Consider the following 18,728-nt stretch of genomic DNA (forward strand, 5'->3'; position numbering starts at 1 on the left):
TCTTTCTTTGTGGGGCTGTTGTCTGTGGTGTGGGGAGGAGACAAAATTAATGCAGTGGGGGTGGGCTCAGGGATGCGTAAAGTTGTTGGAAATCAGACCTTGCTGCTTAGAGATCTCCCCACAAGAATTGTTTTGTGGTCGTGTCCTGCACTTCAGCCACAACAACCACCGGCATGGCTACAGGCTTGGGGAAGAGGGGCTGAAGAGCTGCCTGGGGGTGTTGGTTGTGTGCCAGCAGTGTGCCCAGGTGGTCAAGAAGGCAAATGGCATCCTGGCCTGCATCAGGAACAGTGTGGCCATCAGGGCCAGAGAGGTGATCCCTCCCTTGTACTCAGCCCTGGCGAGGCCACACCTCAAGTACTGTGTGCAGTTTTGGGTGCCACAGTATAGGAAGGACATTGAAGTGCTGCAGAGGGTGTAGAGAAGGGCAATTAGCCTGATTAAGGGTCATAAACAGGTCTTGTGAGGAGAGGGTGAAGGAGCTGGGACTGTTCAGCCTGGAGAAGAGGAGGCCGAGAGGGAGACCTTATTGCTCTCTACAGCTACCTGAAAGGAGGTTGTAGTAAGGTGAGTGTTGGCCTTCTCTCCCTGATAACTAGTGACAGGCAAGAGGGAACAGGTTCAAGTTGTGCCAGTGGAGGTTCAGATTGGATATTAGGAAAACTTTATTCACTGTAAGAGTGATGAAGCATTGGAACAGGCTGTCCAGGGAGGTGGTGGAATCACTGCGCCTGGGGCTGCTCAAAAACGGGTAGATGTGGTGCTTTGGAAGATTGTTTAGAGGTTATGGTGGTGTAGGGCTGACAGTTGGACTTGATGATCTTGAAGGGTTTTTTCCAACCTCGAAGATTCTATGGTTCTAAATTAAAACTGTGTTGTTTTCTGTTGAACACATTGGAAGCTTGACGTTGGCTTCAAATGGCATTATTTTTGTGGCGGTAAAGCCAGTACCTTAACGTTATTTTAACAAAGCCTTTTGAAATGCACATACGTTTCCAGTCTGCCAGATTCTTCCTTTTTGCTGAATACTGAACATTCTTTTCTTCCCCTCACTGTTGTCTTTGGCTGTAGAAATTGTACTTTCCACTTTCACAAAAACTGTAGGGGCATTATGAATGCCTGTATTGTACTTGAGCAGACTTTTTGCTTTCTAACAAAACGGCTATACTAGTTCACCTCATGGAATTTCGGTGTTAAGTATATGATTGTAATGCACAAGGTGCTTATCTACATTGCCTGTGTAGCTGCAACTGAAAATTAAATTCTCCTTTGTACTTTCTAATAGACTGCCAGGGTGAATGGTTGAAAAGATGTCATGTTCTTCTTCAGTTGGCTGCGTGTCAATGTAATAGACAAAACGATTTCTCTACAAACAGTACAGAATTGCTTTGAGGTCCTTAAGGAAAACAGGAACACAATTACTTGTTATAATCTGTCTTAGCAAATTATTTTCTCCACAGTAAAACTAAAACATCTTAATTGGAAGTTTGTATAGCCAGGAGTCGGCATTGTAAGGAGGAGAGCTGTATAGAGTTTCATACCTTCTAATCAAATTATGAACTTTGATTACTATCTCCTGACAGCATTCTCAGCAAGAAGAAAGTGTCATTATTCCTATTACGCTGATAGGGAGAATGAAGCAATTTGTCTGGGGTCACCCTGGAAAGTCAGCTACAAAATCTTCTTCAAGGTTTTAACCCATTTTAGCACAGATTTCTTCTGTACAGAGAGCTTCAACATGAGAAACATTTAGCTCTACGCATTTTTACCCATTATCAGTTAATCAAACTAATGAAAAGGGCTGACACTTCCCTGCATTATAAATACCAAAAGGCACACATAGGTATGACTGCAGTCTCACTTCTCTCACCTTTCTATATAAGAACAGTATAATAATTTTGGAACAGCTTTTCGTTTGTCATTCCAGGGTTGTCCCAAGAGGACTATTGCAGATACCCTCACTGCAGATGCCCTGCCCCTGCTCAAACTTTTGAGGCTGTTCAGGAGCTCTAGCCATTAGTCAACATGTGACAACTCAAGACACATGTTCCCCTCTGAACCATTCTTCCTATGTTATTTCTTTCATCGTAAGGTCTTCTGCTCCACCACCTAAAATTTCGCAGTTTGCCTTCCTCCTGTCTTTCTTTTCAGGAGGCAGCAGTGAGGATTCATCAATCTTTAACTATCTGTTTTATAGTTAGCACAAGTCAGCTGTGCTGAATCACCTGACAAATGACCCCCTAACACAGGAGACGGTGCAACTTAGGAGGGACTTGTCTTCACCTTTTCTGCAAAGTTGTTTTGGGATGCTATTGGTACTTTCACTGCATAAAGATATTGCACAATATCTTCATCCATTCCAGCACTTCACCATCCTCATTTTGAAGAATTCCTTCTTAATATCTAACTGTGATTTCCCTTCCTGTAAGTTGGGACACCTCCAAGAAGGGTCCAGCTTTGCCTTCTCAGTAACTTTCCACTAGCAGAAGACAACAGCCACATTCTCCCTTAGCCCCAGACTAAATGAACAAAAGAAATCCCTCAGTCTTTCTTTGTATGTGCTTCAGCTCCACGGCCATCTTAGTTATTACTGCTGGATGTGTGACATACATCAATTGTTGCCTTGCACTGAGGAGCCCAAATCTGAAGATGGGACTCTGGGGCTGCTTTGATAACTTGCAACTGTCTGACATGTAAGTGTCATGGCACAGATAGGCTTTGAGGAAGGATGTAGAAGAGGACAAGGTGTTGACTATGTAGTAGAAAGATCATCCTGTGCATCCAAAAGGCTGGAAAACTGGTTAATGAGAGTGTTTCTAGCAGTAGCGAGTCAACACAGTAGAGGAGAAGACTAAAGAAGGGTGGGGAATTGTTTGAAGTTTTAAGTGGTGTGAAGGAGAGGCTTTTTCATCTGAAGTGCTCTGACATTTCAGTTGAAAATTGTGCCACTTTAAAAGTTCAGCTTTACAAACAAAGGGATGAATATGGAAATTCCAACACTTTTAAGATGAGGTTCCCAAAATACTCATTCGCTTTTAAAAAACTATTTCAAGTATTGACCAAATTGATACACAATTCTCAGCTCCGCAAAGGCAATGAATTCTCACTGATTAACTGTAGGCATTTCAGAAGAGCCAATGTTGTCCTCAAAACTAACTGCAGTAGAAAAGAGGGATCCCACCAGGGGAGTGGCTATAGAGCAATACATCCCTTAATGGTTATGGGATCCTTTTTTGCCATGGGATTTATACTTTGCCAGAGTTTTGCAGAGAATCATGTTTGTCCATGCACATTAAATTGTTGTGGGGAAAGAGAACCTGGGTCACTTTGGTCTCAATCCAACAGCTCTAGCTAGCAGGGAAGGGGTTTACATTGCTTTTACACAAGCATAAAACTTTACTTGAAGCCTCCTGGAGTTTTACTTCTTGTGTCCAAGGTTATACCAGACTTGTTTACCTTATAAAAACATACATGTGGAAAGAGTGTAAAGAGGTTAACTGTGTCAACAGTGAGCCGCTGTAAAGCATGGTGTAATAAACTGAAAATATGGCCAGTTTCAGAGAAAGTTAAGAGAAATCATCCCCTTATGGCAGTGGAAATCATGCCATGGTTGTTTGCCACTCTCTGACATGTGACTGTCAGTTTTATGACAAAATTCACGCCTGACAGTAGTAGGGTTTCCCCCTTGTACAGCACCATAATGAATCATTGTCCCTTTCTAGCTAATAACTAAATTAAGATGAATGCTGTTTCTTTCTGCATGTCTGAAGCCGTTCTCTCCCACGCGGGAGCAGTAGCAGGGTTCTGTGTGCCCTGAAAGGCCTGGCTGGAAACTGCTTTTGGGGTGACGGGGGCCAGGCTCCCAGGCAGGGGCCTGCAGGACCCCCCAGCTTCGGAGGCAGGGAGGCCGAGGGCAGCAGAGCTCAGCCCCAGGGCAGTGGTGTGCCCCTGCGTGGGACGGGGCCTGCCCCTCCTTCAGACGCGGGTCGTGCCCAGGTCTGTCACCCACACGTGTGTGCGTGGGTGTGAGTAGGGGGGTACGCAGGGCTGGCCGCTGCCCCTTTAAGGGAGGCCGAGGCCGGGCGCGATGCCATGGCAACAGCTTGACTGCCGTGACCGGAAGTGATTTGGGGTCAGGGGTCGCCGGTGGCAGCGGGAATATGGCGGCGGCGGCGGCGGCGGCTCCGGCGACGCTGGGTGCTGGTAGCGGCGCGGCTGCGCTCCCTGGGGCGACGGCTCCTTGAGCGGGGCGGGGAGCGGAGACTCCTCCGGCCGCCGCGCTGCCTCGTCTCAGGTGAGGGCGGGCGCGGGTTCTCCCGCGGCGGGAGCGAGCCGCGGGTGGCTCCGGGTCTCTGCCGGTGGCCGGGCTTTGCCGGCTCCTGGCCGCCGAGGCGCGGCCTGCCGGCCGCTCACCTGCCTCCCCTTTCCCCGCAGGTATGGTCGCCGCGCTGTAGGAGGGCCGAGAGCCGCGGCGATGCCAGAGGAGGAGCCGCTGGAGGAGAGCGCTTGAGCCTGTCTGGGTGCACGTTCGGAGGGTGTGAAACGTGTACGTTCCCCGAAGCCGCGGTCCCAGCGCTCCTGTTGTCGTTGCGTTCTGAAGGATAAACGGCGGGTGGTTGTTATAACCTCATCCTTGGTAGCTTTCCTTTTGGCACAAAGCAGAGCCTCGCATGGCTTGCCTGCATGCAGAAGTCAGCCGGGTTTTGCCAACCGTAGCTGGGTGGTTTCCCCGTTTAGGGTGCCTGTCATAGGGTCTTCTGGTGCTACTGGCACATAAGCTGCAGCCTTGGCCAGGTTTCCCCTTTGGTGAAGGCTGAACTTCGGCCTGAACGGTCTCTTGTGTAAGAAGCAGGCGCAGGGTGAGTATTGGAGCCAGGCTCGTGATGTTTCGCAACGTGGCTGTTCAGAACGTAGCTGTGGCTGCAGAAAGTGCCACACTAAAAATAAACGCTACAGTTGAACTCCGTGGGCAGCTCTGTGTGGGCACTGAGGTGGGTTCACTGCCATGCATGCTGCGTAGTTGCCGGGCCTTTCATTTTTTTTAATCTCCACTTACGATAGTGCACGGGGCAGGCTATGCTCGCCTAATGGGTAGTATGTGTTGCGTATTGATTGCTAAGTAGTATCTCCATATCTCGCTTGCTTCATGCTAGCTGTTGCTTGTTTTCAAGACACCACCCACTCGCTGCTTTTGGGCCTTTGGACTTCTCAGCACTAGCTACCACAGCATTACTGTGATGTTCCTAAAGCACAAACTTCTGCTGTAACACAGAGAGACTAACAGACGGTCTTTTTGTTTTTCTTCTTACTTGATGAGTGGAGATGCTACCATGATAAAGGGAGGAAAGCCCAAGTATGTCTCAAAGTTGATTGGCTTTTGTAATCAGATCTTACAGTATTCCACTCCAAATGCAAAGCTTGAGCGGCAGCTGTAGTGTTTGACTCCTCAGCAAGTCAAAGTACAATTTAGCAGTGTGAATACATAGTTTGGCCAGTGTGTGGGCTGCTGTTGAAGAGTGTGGTCTCACTCCTTTGCCATCACTGGCCGTGTGTTGTTGCTACTTTCTTTGTAGTGGATTCAGCGGTTGGATGGTTGTAGGGAGAGTTGATCTAACAGTTTTATGGGAATGGCTTTCTGTCAGATGGCAGCTATTCTAATGAGTGGTTGATCTGATATGAATGAAAGCTGCTTCTCTTGCTCTAATATAAGCCAGCTGTGGGATAAATATAATGTGGAACTACCTCAAGAAACTAAATCTCAAATCGGCCATTCGGAAAACTACCCTTAAAACTTCTGGAGAGTTTGGATTAAAAAAGGAAAATCAGCCACATGTAAGGAATATGTGGTAAGAGTGAAGGGTGTGTAAGTCTGTGAGGGAACTTTTCTGTCTTTCCAGTCTTTTCGCCATTTGCTTTCACCAAAGAGCTTCTGTGCTAAAAAATGGAAGCCTCTTACAAAGCCTTGTTTAGACCTCAGGGGCAACGTGTGTGCTCAGTGAGGCAGGAATCTTGAAGGAAAAATACTTTATCCTACTGTGAAAGCCAAACGCCTTGTGCAGAGAAGCCTTGATTCTGGTATGTTCCAGCTCCTTGGTCTTCATAAGTTTTGCTTTTGTGGAGTTCCCTACCCTCCTCCAAAAAGCAATTTGAAATGAAAATTGGAAGTGTAATGAGGCATCATCTTCACATCTGCCTGGGGTTTTAGCAGTGTTAGGGTTACTTGATCCAGCAAATCTTTTCTTCAGTTGTTCAGGTGCAGGCTGTCATGCGTTTCATCTGTTACTGACTTTACTTCTTCAGCAGCTATTTTTAATAATGCCAGGATTCTTAATCACCTGAACTGTCTCAGGCACAAATCCTCTTGTCCTTCTGCTGGCTTACTACTTGATTCTGTCCAGGACTTCTCCCTGTAGCTTCTGTCTCTTAAAATTGTTTAGATAGTTCTGGTTTTCTCCTTTCTTGTAATTTGTCTTGTCCTTCAGTGTGCTTCTGTCCCCACTCTTCCTAATTCTGCTTTGACAAAATACACCTTTTCCTTTTGTTGTCTGCTTCTTCCAGTTTCTTGGGGCGTGGCAGAGACTTTGCTTCAGTTTATGCTTTCCTCCTACCTGGTCACTGTTTGTGAGCAATCTTTGTTTTCCTTGGTCCGTCCTTTCTTTATTTCCTTATTTCATTCTCCCGTTCTCCACATACAGTTCAAGATTACCCCTTCCTTGTTCCCTTGTTTCTTCAGGTTGTGCTACTGAGAACACGAAAACAAGATTTTAATGAGCTCCATAGTCTGTTTTAATCACAGAATGCATTAGGTTGGAAGAGACCTTTAAAGGTCATCTAGTCCTACCCTACCCCCTGCAGTAAGCAGGGACACCTTTAATTAGATCAGGTTGCTCAGAGCTTCATCAAGCCTGATCTTGAATGTCTCCAGGGATGGGGTCTCCACTACCTCTTTGGGCAACCTGTTCCAGTGATCTACCACCTTCATATTGAAGAATTTCTTCCTAGTATCCAACCTAAATCTCCCCTTTTCTAGTTTAAAACCATTACCCCTTGTCCTGTTGCTACATGTCCTTGTGAGCGGTTCTTCCCCAGCTTTCTTACAGGCACCTTTCAGGTACTGGAAGGCCGCTATAAGGTTCCCCTGTACCCTTTTCTTCTCCGGGCTGAACAAGCCCAACTCTCTCAGCCCATCTTTACAGGAGAAGTGCTTCAGCCCTTTGATCATTTTTGTGGCCCTCCTCTGGACACACTCCAACAGGCCCATGCCCTTCTTGTGTTGAGGGCTCCAAAGCTGGATGCAGTATTCCAGGTAAAGCCTCACCAGAGCAGGGCAGAGGGGCAGAATCAGCTCTTTCAATCTACTGGCCACACATCTGTTGATGCAGCCCAGGATGTGGTTGGCCTTTTGGGCTGCAGATGCACATTGGTGGCTCATGTCCAGCTTCTCATCCACAAGCACCCCAAGTCCTTTTCCTCAGGACTGCTTTCTAGCACAACATCTCCTAACCTGTATGGATAATGGGGGTTGTCCCCATTATCTAGGTGCAGGACTCTGTACTTGGCTTTGTTGAACCTCATGAGGTTCGCCTGGGCCTGCTTCTCCAGTCTGTCCATGTCCTGCTGGGTGGCATCCTGTCCCTCCGTCACATTGACTTCACCACTCAGTTTGGTGTCATCAGCAACTTGCTGAGGGTGCACTCAATCCCTCTGTTAACAGCATTAATAAAGATATTAAACAACACTGGTCCCAGTATGGATCCGTGAGGAACACTGCTTGTCACCATCTTCCATCTGGATATTGAGCCATGAGACCATCCAGCCAATTCCTCATCCACTGAACAGTCCACCCATCAAATCTGTATCTCTTTAACTTAGAGAGAAGGATGTTGTGGGGGAGTGTGTCAGAGGTCTTGCACATGTTTTATTAGCTATGGACTGAGGAGAGTTGGCTTGTTTGCCTTGTGTGTGTGGTGTTTGGGCAGCACTTAGAGCCAAGAGAGGGTGAAATGAAACCTTTAGAGAGTTGACTTTTTTGAAACTGGTCCCTGCTGACTGTGGGCAAAGGCTTGTGCTTTGTTGACCTGGCCAAAAAGTAAATTGCTCCTGAAAGACAATTCTGTGTTATAAAGTCCACAGCTGCTGTAGTAGGGTACAGTGAGATGTGAGATAGCAATGTCAGCAGACTTGCTGAAATCTAGACAAAATACTCCCTTTTCCTAGTCTTTTTGTCTTAGCTGACCTGGTTTTCTTGTAAACTTATTTTGCTATAATAAACTTAATGTACTTGATTTGTTTGTATTAGGGTTTTTTTACACATTTAGGGGTTGAAAACCAGGGGAGTCTTTACTCATCCCTACAAAATTCATTGCTTCATTAGGTTCACATAATACCCTTTCATGTCTCTGAGAAAATGAATTTGCCTTTTCAATCTGACAGCAGGCTTAGTTTCGGTGTTTTCTCCCCCACCCCCACCCTGCTCCTCCCTGGGGTTCCTTGAAACAAAACTTTTTTTAAAAAAAAATAATCTTGCTTTTAAACATGTGTTTCCAAGACTTTGCATTTGTGATATTAAAACTCCTGTGACTCTTGGGTGGAATTTTTGGGCATTCTTTGGTATAATACCTGCTATTTATGATATTTTAGCTATCAAGAGGGCAGGTATTGCATTCCTTCCAGTGGTTCTGAAAGGTATTGCTTAATCTCAAGTGTTTTCTCATTGAGCTTACAGTGGTTTTGTTGTTTTTAAGTCATCCAGCACGTTTTACGGTTGGAAGATGTGATTGGCCCACTCCACTCTGCACTGGTGCCGCCTAATCTTGAGTACTGGGTGCAGTTCTGGGCACCACAGTACAAGAGGGACATGAAACTATTGGAGAGTGTCCAGAGGAGGGCAGTGAGGATGGTGAAGGGTCTGGAGGGGAAGTCTTACAAGGAGAGTCTGAAGTCCCTTGGTTTGTTCAGCCTGGAGAAGAGGAGGCTGAGGGGAGACCTCATCACAGTCTGTGGCTTCCTGATGAGGGGGAGCAAAGGGGCAGGTACTGATCTGTCTTTGGTGACCAGTGATAGAACCCAAGGGAACTGCATGAAGCTGCAACAGGGGAGGTTTAGGTTGGGTATTAGGAAGAGGCTCTTTACTGAGAGGGTGGTTGGGCTCTGGAACAGGCTCCCCAGGGAAGTGGTCACAGCACCCAGCTTGACTGAGTTCAAGAAGTATCTGAATGATGGACTCAGTCCCATGCTCTGACTGGACTGGCCCTGTGTGGAGCCAGGAGCTGGACTCGATGATCCTTATGGATCGCTTCCAACTCAGAAGATTCTGATTCTATTTGCTCTTCTCTTTTGATGGCAGCTTCACAGCTTCAGTTGTATCTTGACAACTAAAGGAATAGACTGCCTGAGGAATCTATATGAAGCAGTTAAGTGGATCACCACATATATTCTGTAGGTAGAGAATTAATTTTTCTTGAAAATGCTCTAATTCTTTATAAAATTACTGTTTGAGTCATGGAAGCATTCCTATAAACTATTCTGTCCCCAGACATGCTCACAGTTCCTGGGTGTTATTCAATACATAGATTTTATTCTCCTTCATCAGCTCAGTGCAATGATGGAGCTAATGGGAGTCAGAAGATAACGCGCAGGCTTTTACAGGGGAAGAAGAAATACAACACTACCAAGCCATTCATTTTTCTTGCTAAATCAAAGGCAAACAATAGCAGGCAGTGCAGGTACTGACAGGTATGCATAATGATGATTTTTAACAGCAGTGAAGTTCCTTTGATTTCCTGAAATCATGTTAGTTGCAGCAAACTGGTTATGGTTGTTGCAGATCAAGGTTCAACTTCCTGCTCAAAGTAACTGGAATTTATTAGGGTTGTACATGAAATGAGCGTGCAGATCTTGGGCTAGTGTGTGACTATATCATTTTTTTCCCCCTTTTTAACTTTTGCATGATCAGTGTGATCATGATTTCACCCAAATATAAATCTTAATTGAGAAGTAACAGAAAACATGTTGTATGGCCTTACTTATCTATCAGGAAGAACCTCCCTGGTCACTGCAGGTAAAAATGTTACTGTCTTGCTACATGAGAGGTTGTGTGAAATGCTTGGTATGGCTTGTGGTGCAGTTTTAACGGAGGTGAAAGCGCTGAGAATCCTCTGTTCAGCTTGATCAGCTCTTGGAGAGAGACAGAAGCAGTAGATACAAGTTTCAAAACTTTTTTTCTTAAAAGAAAATTCTTTATGTCTAAGTAATTAATTCCACATCACTTGGTAATATTGCTCTTAGGTTTCATTATGGTTGCTCTTAACTAGTGTTGGTATTGATTTTTAACATCGATTTCCCCAGTCTCCATGCAAGCAACGATCTACAGTCTGCATTTGTGCAGATCAAGCATTAGCATTATGTGTTTGAATTCAGAAGATTATTGCACATATTGCAAATTACCCAATGGCTGTTTCATCTTGAAACATTTAGAAATCCATTTAGGTTCTCATAATTATAATGTTTTAGTCAGACAGCAATCTAAACTTAGGACAGCACTTTGGCAGTGATATGCTTGTCTTTCTAAAATGAGTACAGTTTCTGTGGTTAAATTTTCCTTTCATTTAAATATAGATTTTAATCAGTGTAGGCCAAACTTTTCCAACCATGTTTAAAATTAGCCCAAGTTGTGTTTTAAAAAGTATGTTCTAATGTGATTTAAGTTATGTAGAAAAATGTATGCGAAAATGAATGTTTTAAGCTGATTAATGCTTTTGAACTGTTTCTACATTTTATTTGGAGGGAAAGAAAACCCTGTTTATAGACTGGCTCAAGTATGACTTGATACCAAGAGTCTCTTTGTAATAAATACCACTGAAAGTGCTTCATGCTGTGCTTCTGAAATTTGAAAGGTAACTGTTCAGAAAGAAACTGTAAATTCCACTCAACAGCAGCTGAGTTATAACATCAAAACAAAGTCAGACGCTTGCTGTTCTTCTAGACTTCTATGCAACCGTTGTTTTGGAGATTACTGAAGTTTTCATTGGTCATCTTGTATTTCTTTAGGCAGGATGTAATTACCATTTTCAGTTGGTAAGATGAAGTTGTAAATACATGTATAGCAGGTCTTAAGCGTCGTGTAGGGTGTATTCAACTTTGTATGCACTCCAAAAGAAAAGTGGGAACAACTCAGAATTTAATCTACCAGCTGGGTAATACACTTCCTTGAAGTACTGCCAAATGTTTCGTACTTTGTTTCTAGAAAGGTATTAACACCTCCCCCCCCAAACAAAATCCCACAAAGCAAAAAGTCCCCCATAACTGTTACTGATCTTATATCCCCGTCTTTACCAAAATGCGGGGAAAATAGTCTGCAATAACCAGAAAGTTTTCCAGTTGGCAAAGTGTTCAGAGATCAAGAGTCTGTCAGCAGACTTGTCTTCACCTAGACCATTTGATTGCAGGTAGGGTGAGATGTCTTTGCAGATAAATGTGAGAAAAATGCCCATTATATGGAATGCAGTGTTTTTTTGTGAGATGTGCTGCTTAGCTTTAACACACTGTTTCTTTAGTGAAAATGATGTAGAAAAGAAAATACTGTCCTGTTTTGGATGTGGAACTGTGACAAATGTTGGGGGTTTTTTTTCAGTTGCTAGAAGGACTAGATCCTTCTAGTATTTAATAATCCCACAGTAATCATGCATCTGTTCAGCTGATCAATTCCATTTCCTATCACAGTCACATTTGTTACTGTGACTTTATTGATGTGCTAGAATGTAAAGAATGCTGGTGTTGAAAAAGCTGATAGACCTATACCAATAGTAAGCAACAGCAGATTTATCAATGGCTGGTGAAGCTTACGTTTTATCCAATTGTTTCAGCTCCTGCTGTCACTTTTAAGAAACTTAAATGGAACAAACCCTTTTTAATTTCACTCAAAGTTTTTTTTCTCATAAACCGAATTGTTACTCAAATTTGTGTGGTACAGTGGGAATTTTCCAAGCTCACTGAATAGCAGATCTTTCGTGTTAATTGAAAAGCAACTTTTAACTATTCTGGTAAGATAAAGGAAGGAGGCAGTGGTGACCTGATGAGTTGCATCAAAAGAAGTGTGGCCAGCAGATTGAGAGGTGTTTCCTCCCCTCTACTCTGATGACACCCCACCTGGAATGCTGCATCCAGCTCTGGAGCCCTCAACACAAGAAGGACATGGACTTCTTGGAGTGGGTCTAGAGGAGGGCCACAAGGATGATGAGAGGGCAGGCTGAGAGAGTTCAGCCTGGAGAAGAGAAGGCTCAGAGGAAACCTTATAGCAGCCTTCCAGTACCTGAAAGGGACCTCCAGGAAAGCTGGGGAAGGACTGTTTATAAGGGCATGTAGTGATAGGACGAGGGGTAATGGTTTTGTACTGGAGGAGGGTAGGTTTAGATTAGACATAGTAAGAAGTGTTTCAGTATGAAGGTAGTGAGACTCTGGAACAACTTGCCCAGGGAGTTGGTGGAGGACCCGTTCCTGGAGGCATTCAAGGTCAGGCTTGATGAAGCTTTGAGTAGCCTGATCTAGTTAAAGGAGTCCCTTTTTACTGCAGGGGTGTTGGACTAGATGAACTTTAAAAGTCCCTTCCTAACATGTTCTATGATTGTATGACTCTGTGCTGATCTATGGAAGTTAATGTTTGGAGTGAACCAAATTGCAAAGTGGCTTTCAGGCTATGGTTGGAACTTGGGGTGTGTTTCTAGTTCTTCTGGACAATTTTTTTTTAATTATGTATCATCCATTGTTAGGGGCTGTATGCTTCTAGGAAGGCATCACTAAGTCCTTTACCAAAGCCAAGAAAAGTTATGAAAAATTTCTTAAAAGCAAGTACAAGAAATATTTACCTGGTAAGTCTCTGTTGGGAGTCAGTCTATTCTGGTAGGTTGTGTGGGTTGGTTTAGGGTTTTTTTTTTCTGAACTCTTCGCTCATGGAAAACCTCTTTCTCCTGAGTACAACATTTCAGCAAGTGTGAGATAATACACTGGTGGCAGGGTGATTGAGCCAATCTGTAGAGTCTGGTAAGGTAAGGCTAAGAATTTCCTTTCAGCCTCCTGCATAGACAGTAGCTTTCTTCCAGTCTTACCTTTTCTGTGTGAAAACAACACTAAATCTGTCAACTTAACTAGTGAATCTCTTAAAAAGAAAACCATTGTAGTGATTTCTTTCAAGGTCTCTTGCCCAGCTCAATAGATGTGTCTTTAGGACAAGTAGAAATGATGCACTGCCAGCAAGCTATGTGTAACTCATCACCAGACAGTGGAAACAGTGTTCTGGGAATGGGCATGTGTTTTACCTTTGGAAAAGGGGTATTTGGTTTAATTTCTCTTAAATTATTGTAGACTGGGCCAGGCAAGGTGGAATATGATATTCTGGGTATGTTTGATCTTTCTGAACTTTAGCAATAGACTCTCACAGAAAAGGATCGATCTTGTGGCATTTCGTGTATCTCCATGGATGGGTTTTAGAGTTTCCTGAGGAAAAATAGATGTGTGTCAGGCTAGTTTACAAGAAATATTTTTGCACTCATCTATTTCTAACCATTGAAAGTGACAACGGGTGTGACTTGCTCTGGCTTTGCTCAGAGAAAGTGTGTTCTTTTATTAGGAACATCAGGCTTAAATTTTCACTTGAATATCCAGTTTTTTCTTATGGGCTGCTTCTCTCTGTGCCTTTACTGCTTGGCAGATCATCACCCTTCTGCAACAGCGAGATGCCCTTGAAGTGGCTCTAGCAAATACTTATCCCCACCTTTTATTTCTACTTTTAAAGGGAAGATGTAAGTTATTCCCATGTTTCCCGCAGCCCTAAGACAAGTTCATAGGCTTGTTTGTGCTAATGTAGGCAGTGGCAAGCAAAGGTGGTAAATATGGCCATTTCCTTTAACTTTACATCAGGCATCTGTAGAAATCTGCTGAGCAAACCAACATCCCTTATCTTGTCTGTAGTTTTCGTAACAGGAGCGCTGGGGCTGCAGGATTCAGCTTGCTCTCAGAACAGAAGGTAACATCGTTGTGAGCAGAATGCTAACGTTTGTGCATGTCAGAAGGAAATACTACGTTTCCTCTCTCCGTCATCTCTCACAGCGTCTTGAAATGCAGAATTAGCTGGAAAAGGCGTATTTAGGACAGGGTTTTGCTGGTTTAGAAGCTCATCGTTTATTCATAAACATGACATAAGCAAACCTTAAAGTTTAGGGAAACTGCCTGGTAGCTTTGGATTTCAGTGCAAGATAGTCTGTATTTACAGTATCAACACAGATGATAACATTTACTTAGGAGCATCACAAAATTGTGTATTGGCTAGGAGACATCCAAAAAAATGGAAAACAGTTGCAAAATATCGTTGTACAGTGAGTTCCCAAGGTTGCAGGATATTTTAGAACAATAATTTTTAGCAGTACTGAAAATAATCTGTTTTGGCTGAAGAGTAACATTTTAATAAATGCTTATAGCATGACAAAAGGAAGGAGAAATTATCAACATTTATTTCTTAATCACTTGAAAACTGCTGTGGTTCTTCCAGCCATTTAGCCATTTACAACTTTTGTATGGATTATGTGTTACGGATTTTAGAGCAAATGCCTTTGGCCTCAATATCCTGTGAAGACACCAATTATCAGGATTTTTGCATGTGGGACCTTAGTTTGTCTCCATGCAACTAGTGCATGTCTCCCAGCTCTTAAGAACTTGGGATTTGGTGTTAGTATGGAGTGAAGCTTTGAAAAGCTGAAATCAAATCCATCAGGATGAGTAGCCCACACCTAGGAGTTGCATCTTCTTTTAAGAGACCTTGATGTCTATCCTTCTCTTGAGAAAGATTATGGTATTCTTCTCTGCCAGTTTCAATGTCTTGAATGATTTTAATGTTTAGAGTGATGTTATCATAGAATGGCATGTGTTGGAAGGGACCCCAAGGATCATAAGAGTTCCAACCCCCCTGCCACAGGCAGGGCTACCAACCCACAAGATCTGTAGTTTCTGGTTGAGGAGCTATTCAATGTAGGACCATAAGCCTCTTATTTCTTAACAAGAACAGTGTTCTCTTCTTTACATCTCTGCTCTATGCTCTAAAAGCTGTCAGATTTCCACCAGGCATGTACTGAAGAACTAGAACATAACAGTGAAGGTTGTGTTGGAATGAGATCTGGAGAGAAGCAAAGTTGTGGGCAAGTATTTTTCCTTCTTCCCAGTGTTAAGCTACAGCCATATTAATATTATTTCTATGAAAACATTATTGGGCTAATTTAAAGCAAAACTCTAGAACTGTTATATCCAACATGGCATGAAACATTGCTATTTTTTTTTCCTCCTGGTGTATTAACTTCTTACACATAAAGGAAATGAATTTTAGAAAAAATGTTATGTATAAGCTATTTGAGACATTCTCTGTTAAGGAAATACCAGCTGTCAAGAAAGATGCAGCCAATGTTGAGTTATATTAAAAACATTGTAAAGGAAATATTTGTCAAGGAAAAGTGGATTAATTAAAACATTTCAACTATTTTTGCTCTGAAAGAAGGTTATGGAAGTTCTATATAAGCCTCTCCTAAACACAACCATTATTAAAGGTCTCCAGTTTATTTTTTCCCAAGGTAAATTCATTCCTAATGCAGAGTAAAGATATTTTCTGACTACTGTGTAACCAGTAGGGGAAAAAAAGACAAAACAGACTTGATGTCATTATACTTAACATTACCTTCAGATTCTGTAAGCTTGCTTCCATTGATTCTTCTTGATGGACAGAATGTATATCAAAAAGCGAATAGGGTACAGTTTAGGATTTTAACGTTAATGTTTTTATTTGAAAATAATTTCTTTTATGAGCAATTAATAGCATTAGGAGGCATCATTTTCTTTCTGTGGAGGAAAATAGTGAAGTGTACATAAAAAGGAGCTTGATTCAGGCATAGGACACACTAAATGTAATAGGATTTACTCTTTAATCCTGACTAGCCTGCTGGCTTTAAGGAGCTGTACGTTGAATACGCAGATTTACTGTAACAGTTTGAAACTAGCTTCTGGTTTAACTACCACTTTGCTCTTTTCCCCATGAATCTGTTGATGCTATCAGATCTACCCTGAAACGTAGTACATACAGCGACAGTTATGACTCTTAACTTTCTGGGTAGAGCTCAGATGAAGAGGCTGAAGTGAATTCACTCAGTTGTTACGGTTATGTGACCCGATGAAACGTTGAGGTTTTGATTTTAGAAAAGCATAAATATTTTATATGGGAATGTTAGGTCTTCCTCCATTTAAGATATCCTACCTGTTCATTACATTCATTTTCTGGAAATTCGTAAAGATCAAAGTGTTTTCTTTTGTTCCTTGAAAATATTGAGATTATGTTTCCGAAGTTCCATGATTGCTATTAGAGATGAGCAGCTGTTCACACTAGGCTTGTGATCTTAAGACTTTGTTAAAATGCCAACAGAAGCATAAGTACCCAATGACATACGGGCTAAATTTTTTTAATGTCACATCTCCACACTTGATTTGACAGTCTGTAATTCCATTAGCACACTACCTTTTTTTCCCTTTCAAAAACTGGGCGTTCACAGAGGTTTGTGTTTTAGGAATGCCTTAAGGATCCAAGGAATGTGGTCTGCAGAACACATTTTACTTGTTGCATGTGCTTTATGATGTATATTGAACCGAAATAAACAAGCAATTTCTGTAATGCAACTCTGAAGAATGGGATTTTGCTTTTTACTTGATAAGCAAGAATCCTAACATGGTTATTAACAATAACTAATTGTGATCCTTGTATCGAATAATAAGGTTTAAAGCTGGACACCTATAGGATAAAGAATGCAAAGCTTTCCCAGCTGTGACTGAAGCTAATAGCATCTGTGAATTGTGCTTGTAATGTACTGGGTAGCGACAAATATTGTGAAAAAAATTTTAGGAAGGATTCCAGACAAGGCAGGCACAACTTGCATATTTTCTGTTGTGGATATTATGTAAAATCTGTTGTGCAAATAAATGGCTGATATACACCACTTTCAGTTAATAATATAACAGACATAATACAGATAAGGCAAAAAAGGGGTTTCATGCTAGGATTTTCGTAGCTTAGGCTAATTTTAGTGCTGTACTATGAGAAGGACAAAAAAGAAATACAAAGTCATTTCTCCCCGTTAGCCCTGCTGTCTAAGCATGCAGGTTGGATGAGGTAGGGTTCCTGTCAGAAAAGAATCAAAACCAGGCAGGCAAGAACAGCCTTAATTCTGGTGGTTTATAATCTGTATGTTTGACAGTGCAGCTTCAGTGTCCCAGTGCTTTTTAACTGTAATATGCAAGTAACAGTTCACAAACTGTGCACCCTGTGGTTCCACGTGCCCCTGATCCTTTAGCTGTGAATGCAGCGGGCTGTAATTATGCTGTGGATGACCCCTTACAGCACGAGGTAGAACGTTACTTCTAGTATCTGACCTAAATACTTTTCAGGCTGAAAGTAGCTGTTGTGTGTTACTGTGGAATCACTTCATCTGCAGTCTGAGGCTATACTGGCAGTGTGTTTTGTTGTACGTGAAATGACAGATATCTGGTATCAGTGATGACTCCAAGGAGAGTAGTAGACTTGGGTTCCTGAATGTAACATTGGGGCCACTAATTGTGTCAAGGCTAGGAAAAAAACCCCATCTATCAGTATTCCAAGTTATTTATCCAAAGCAGTTAACAACAGTAACTGATTCTGCAGTTTGAATTCTATAGATACTACTTCATGCTTCCCACTTAAATCTCACTTTTGTCCGTGGTGAAATAGTTTTTTGTGTATTTATCTATGCATGGTTGAGCATATGGTTATTGTTCCAGGGAGAAGGGGGAGGAAAGTACCCTCTTCTAATCTGTTAGTTCATATTTCGAAGCTCATATTTTTTTATAGTAACTCTTGTGAAAATTGTATTAGCCATATAGGACCACTCTTTTCAATTGCAGTCTGATGCCTCTGCAGACAAGATAAAAGCTGTTGATTGGGATGTCTGTCTTCTGAGAAATTAATACTGAATCAGTAGTCATTGTTTGACTTTTACTGTCTAATTAGTGATAGACCAGTTTGCCCAGTCTCTGTTGGCATTTACAGTAAAGTTAAGCCTGAAAACATACCTGAAGTTATTTGATCTAAATAAACCAAAGTTACAGGTTGTAGTTGGTTTTTGATGGGGCAGCTTGCAGCTTATTTGAGCTGGTTCTTGATGTATAGCAACACCTACTTTCAGTTTAAAAGGATCAGTTATATATCTTGATGTTATTTTCCATCTATATGCTTGATATCTTTATCTGACAATATATAAACTAGAGATGGAAAGTTACAAAAATAAATCATTAGACTACATTAAGTGTTATGGGACAATTGATAGATGAATCCCATTAGCCATGTTGTGTTGAACTGCAGCCAGTCATTTTGGAATACTTCAAATGCCTAGTGTTCCTGGACAACTGGAGAATTGTTTTCTGAAGTTCCTTCTAAAAAGGATTAATATTTACCTTTGTTGTAGTTTGGCCTAAGAATTTCAGGGAAGTATCTGGAAATTATTACATTTTTCCTTAGTGACTAATGCAGTCAAGCCTGATTGGGAGCTTGGAATTTGCAACCAGTTAAAAAAGGCTTATGATTATGCTGCTAGGTGTTTGAGATCACTTTAAATTTCTTATTTCCACAAAATGCCTAAAATCCCACCAGTGCAAGTCATAAGCTATGTATC

General features: G+C 42.3%; 1 protein-coding gene across 1 annotated transcript in view; it reads left to right on the top strand.

The window, feature by feature from the left end:
• The first annotated feature begins 4,477 nt into the window (after window positions 1-4,477).
• Window positions 4,478-18,728, top strand: part of LCLAT1 (lysocardiolipin acyltransferase 1) — a 119,615-nt gene continuing 105,364 nt past the window's right edge. The window contains exon 1 of the mRNA XM_084261020.1: window positions 4,478-4,546. The gene's annotated coding sequence lies outside the window, so the exon portion shown is untranslated. The remainder of the gene's footprint in view (window positions 4,547-18,728) is intronic.

Source organism: Gallinula chloropus (assembly GCF_964237585.1).
Source record: "Gallinula chloropus genome assembly, chromosome: 3".
NCBI lineage: Eukaryota > Metazoa > Chordata > Aves > Gruiformes > Rallidae > Gallinula > Gallinula chloropus.